The 5,138-nt window shown below is 42.1% G+C and overlaps 1 pseudogene; it reads right to left on the bottom strand.

Moving 5' to 3' along the window:
* Nucleotides 1–653: 653 nt before the first annotated feature.
* On the bottom strand, nt 654–771 carry LOC126204496 (5S ribosomal RNA; annotated as a pseudogene).
* Nucleotides 772–5,138: the final 4,367 nt, after the last annotated feature.

The following is a 5,138-nucleotide window of genomic DNA, read 5'->3' as shown; positions in this document are numbered from 1 at the left end:
TTCACTACTTCATCCCTCAAAGCTACCCATTCTTCTTCTACTGTATTTCTTTCCCCCATTCCTGTCAATTGTTCCCTTATGCTCTCCCTGAAACTCTCTACAACCTCTGGTTCTTTCAGTTTATCCAGGTCCCATCTCCTTAAATTCCCACCTTTTTGCAGTTTCTTCAGTTTTAATCTACAGGTCATAACCAATAGATTGTGGTCAGAGTCCACATCTGCCCCTGGAAATGTCTTACAATTTAAAACCTGGTTCCTAAATCTCTGTCTTACCATTATATAATCTATCTGATACCTTTTAGTATCTCCAGGGTTCTTCCATGTATACAACCTTCTATCATGATTCTTAAACCAATCCGCTATTATGGAATCTGTTATCAGTCCTATAATGATGGGAAGTCCTTGGGCCTCCTTATAATTTGTTACGGCTGTATAATTAAATAAAAGCAAAAAGGACTCAGTCATCAGGCCACATTGGCCCACCGGGACCATCCGACCGCCGTGTCATCCTCACCTGAGGATGCGGATAGGAGGGGCGTGTGTTCAGCACACCACTCTCCCACTCGTTATGATGGTTTTCTGTGACCGGAGCCGCTACTATTCGGTCGAGTAGTTCCTCAATTGGCATCACGAGGCTGAGTGCATCCCGAAAAACGGCAACAGCACATGGCGGCCCGGATGGTCACCTATCCAAGTGCCTGCCACGCCCGACAGCGCTTAACTTCGATGATCTGACGGGAACCGGTGTATCCACTGTGGCAAGGCCGTTGCCTTACAATAAAATAAAATAATGCTAAAATGATTATCAGTTGCATAAGGCACCACTTTAAGCATGTAATGATAAGCAGAAGAGACTAAATGCTATAAACAAGCCATTATACCATTTATATCGAGTAATGATCTAAAATTAAATTTTCCTGTGGTACTGTTAATCAGTTAGACTTCATAATAGCAGATTCCAGTGGAAGATGCAATTCTCCTTAGTACTTACACGCCCAGCTGCGAGTAAACAGGTTTAGAAACCCATTTTGTCTGCTGAGCTGAGCGAGCGAGCGAGTTCAGGACTACCTTCGTGACGTACGCGCATTGGCCTGTCTTTCTCGTCGGCCTCGAGCCGCCTTGTCCGCCACACTTGGCGAACGCTCGGCTCCGTGGTGTGCACATAGAAAACCAGTATTTAATCGGAAAGGTACCAACTGTAGGACTTAATTCTGTCGGGTACTATCGAGAAGAGAATAAGAAGCAGTATTGAAAGTAGACTGCAAGAGGAGCAGTACGGTTTCAGACCGGGAAGATCAACAACCGACCTAATATTTGCGGTAAGGCAACTGCAGGAAAGGCACTATGAGTATGGGAAGGACTTAATCATGGCCTTTTTAGATATTGAGAAGGCGTATGACAGTATCTGTAGGGACAAGCTCTGGGATGTGCTGAACGCAAAAGGGATAGATGAAGAGATAACACGAAAAGTACCTGGGAAGCATGATTGAAAGTAAGGGGGGAAACGCAATGGAAATAAATGAAAGGTGCAGAAAAGCAGGGCAGTTCTACAAATGCATTAGGGGGCTTATTTGGAGCAAGGAGGTGCCACAGAAATCCAAGGGAATTATATACCGAACCTACTTTGTCCCCATATTGGCATACGGAAGTGAGACATGGGTAATGCACAAAAGCGACAAAAGTAGAATACAGGCTAGTGAAATGAAGTTCCAGAGGAGCAGGTTGAGTGTAACAAGACGAGACAGATTGCGAAATGTGTTTGTGAGGGAAAGACTAAAGGAGGAACCAGTACAGGACAGGATAGAAAAATCAAGACTGCAGTGGTATGGACACATGAAGAGAATGGATGAGGGAAGAATTCCAAAGAGGATGTTTGATCTGCAACTGGAGGGGAAGAGGCCCAGAGGAAGACCAAGAGATAGATGGGTGAAGGGAGTGAAGGAATGTGTGACGAGAAGAGGAGAGAACTGGACGAAGGTGGAAGAGGGGGAATGGTGGAAAGACAGAACACGATGGAGAGGCTTGTGTTCCCGACAGACCCAGCCAGTGGCTGGAAACTGTCCAAGATGATGATGATGACTATCGAGAAATTCCACGCATTTAAACGAGCAGTCAAGAATTATTAAAATTGTCTGAAATAGTTACTCGCTCCCCGCCAGAGTCGGCTGCTGGGAGTCTTAAGACCTGCTGTGACGTTATTCGCCGCAGCCCGTCTTTATGCCGATGTCGGTGAGCCTGTGCAGCTGACAGCCACGCACGTTTTCTCGGCCGTGACGCACGCTAACGTCACAATGTTAACCAAGAAACTTCGCTGAGAAATTTTTAACTTCTGTAAGTGTTTCCGAAAATATTCAAGCGCTGCAAAATACCAATTATTTTTCATAATGATACATTCATTTGCCGGCCGGAGTGGCGGAGCGGTTCTAGGCGCTACAGTCTGGAGCCTCGCGACCGCTACGGTCGCAGGTTCGAATCCTGCCTCGGGTATGGATGTGTGTGATGTCCTTAGTTTAGTTAGGTTTAAGTAGTTATAAGTTCTAGGGGACTGATGACCTCAGAAGTTAAGTCCCATAGTGCTCAGAGCCATTTGAACATTCATTTGACGTGAATTTTGTTATATTAGGCCACTTCTTCGAGCTCTCTAAGAGAAACTGCCACAATACGCTGAATTTGGGCAACACATGAGTAAAGGTATGATCAATACTACGCCATTTGGACCAGAACTGCCCAACATTTTCAAGTAAATAAAAATATATTGTTGCGAAGACTTAAACTTAAATCCCCTGCAGCAAATTGTAACGGTGTACCCGTAATTATTCATCCGTGATACGTATTTTTCTCCATTAAGTGAATTAAATTAAAATTAAAGTACTTTCAGATGTTAATCAAACTTCGACACGTCTTAGACTGTAAGCAGCAAAAGTGTCAGAAATCGCTTCAGGTCTTACCTAACCTCAAATCTCCAGATTCATAATATGGCTACGAAGTTTTGCGCGACGAACTTCTCGCATAAAAAGGTTCTCGGTTCTTGGAATTTTATCCGGCTTTGAAGCAGCAAGTAAACTGTGACCTCTTTATGCAGATACGTCATATGTTTACTAGTACTGATTTTGTGTGAGATTGTTACGGAAGCGTTCTGTTACTGACGAATTCGGTTCATGGAATTGTTTCGTTTCCGATCCCTTTCGCCCCTCTTTTTTTATTTTTCTTGAATAACGCATACTGCGCAGTAATTTTATTGGTAAGTCTGTCAGTGAAATACATTCCCTAAATATTCACTGTGAAGAAATTCTGTGATTTATGTACAGTTGCAATGGCGTGAATAGCAGCATTTTGTGACTTTTATGCATTAAATGAATTTCTTTATTGAATCACTGACTATTAAAGCATTTACATATTTCATAACTCACAGGCCGTCATTCCTTTCGACATTATGAACTGCTTCAACAGAAATGACATCACTCTGTGGCTTCCATAGCCTCGTCATTTGACCAGCTCTTGAGATGAACAGATCGCATAATCATTGAATAAAGAGAAAAATATGCTATTCAAAAGTTAATTTATTAAATATTCTGCTGTTTCATTTTTTAAGTTGAGTATTAACCTACAGAAAACCCTAAATATTTCACCCAAAAGTATTTCAGAATTTAAATAAAAATCTGAGTAAAGAAAATCACAGTATTACGACAAAACGGAGTTCGAAACGTTTTAAAACTCCTCCAGACATAGAAATTATCTTGTACCACAGTATATTAGACGGAAACTTATGCCTTAGCATGCTCACGCGTACGTCCTGTGTGTGTGTGTGTGTGTGTGTGTGTGTGTGTGTGTGTGTGTTTGTTTTCACATCTCTTCTTGACCACTGACTCGATTTTCAACCAAACTTGGTACACATATCCTTTTCTTTCAGGCAACGATCGCTGGGAAAGGAGGTCGTAAAGACCACCTATCTATTACAGTGGAGAAGATATGACGTCATGAAGAATGATATGCGTGAAAAACTGCTTCATTATGCACGACTTACTTCTGTGCTTGACTATATTTGACAAATTTCTCAGACAGTATTCACATATGCCGCTATATGTACCTACGCAAATATATTGTACCACAGTTAGTTTAAGACGTATGATGTCAAAAACACTAAGATGCTTGTAAAATTGGCAAAATGAATACGCCGGGTTTGTCAGCTAGTAATTACACAATTTCCCCGACACTGTTGCAAACCTATCAGAGATTCAGCGCATCAGTCACTTATAAGTAAGATCAAATGCAATCTTCTGAGAAAGAGCTAGATGAATGAACTTTATAGTAGACGTATTCTCAGAAAAATCAGCATCAATAACAACAACAAAAGTAGCAGTAACAGTAGGAACATTCTAAAGCGATAAGGGAAAGAAAAAGTTCAACTTAGTAGGTGAATAAAGACGTGGTGAGGAATGGAAATAAGGTTACACCCAATAATCGCTGATTGGAGGGAAGAGTGGAAGACAGTAGGGCGCAGCTGCCGGGAACGGCCTAATTTGCCGCTACGCTGAACTACAGTGAAGCCTGCAGGCACGATGTCTGGGGAGAGGAGCGCTGGGCTGTCGTCAAAATTTGTCCTCTCCGCCACTGTCAAGTTCGGGTCAAGACGGGAACGACACGCCGTGCGTAACACTTGTGGCTCGTAAGGCTATCAGCGTTCTCAACTGTTAGTATTGCGCCAGCCTACTTGCTGCGTGAAACACACGAACAATTCTGTTACCCCTTCACAGTATATCCTCACTGAAGTGTAGCCGTACTGTCTACAGTTCACTGTACAACTGTGCGCACTTACCTGCAGCGTATTGGAAATTACGAGCAAGGTCGTATCTGACGCGTAACTAAATTTATTTGTTTGTTTATTCAGTGTACAGCACTAAACTTGAAATACAATTAAATTACAAGGAACAAACAAGATGTAAGTACAAATTATACATTAAAACTAACAAACAGTTTTTATATTCTAACGTCCTTTCTGCTTATCCACTCAGAGCTTGTTGGTGTAGCGATGAAAGGATCTACATCCACATGATTACTCTCCAATTCACAATTAAGTATCTGACACAGGGCTTATCGAACAACCTACAAAATACACTCCTGGAAATGGAAAAAAGAACA

This window comes from Schistocerca nitens, chromosome 9 (assembly GCF_023898315.1).
Source record: "Schistocerca nitens isolate TAMUIC-IGC-003100 chromosome 9, iqSchNite1.1, whole genome shotgun sequence".
NCBI classification, from domain to species: domain Eukaryota; kingdom Metazoa; phylum Arthropoda; class Insecta; order Orthoptera; family Acrididae; genus Schistocerca; species Schistocerca nitens.
The sequence above is the reverse complement of the archived record's forward strand: the minus strand, read 5'-3'. Positions and strand labels throughout refer to the sequence as shown.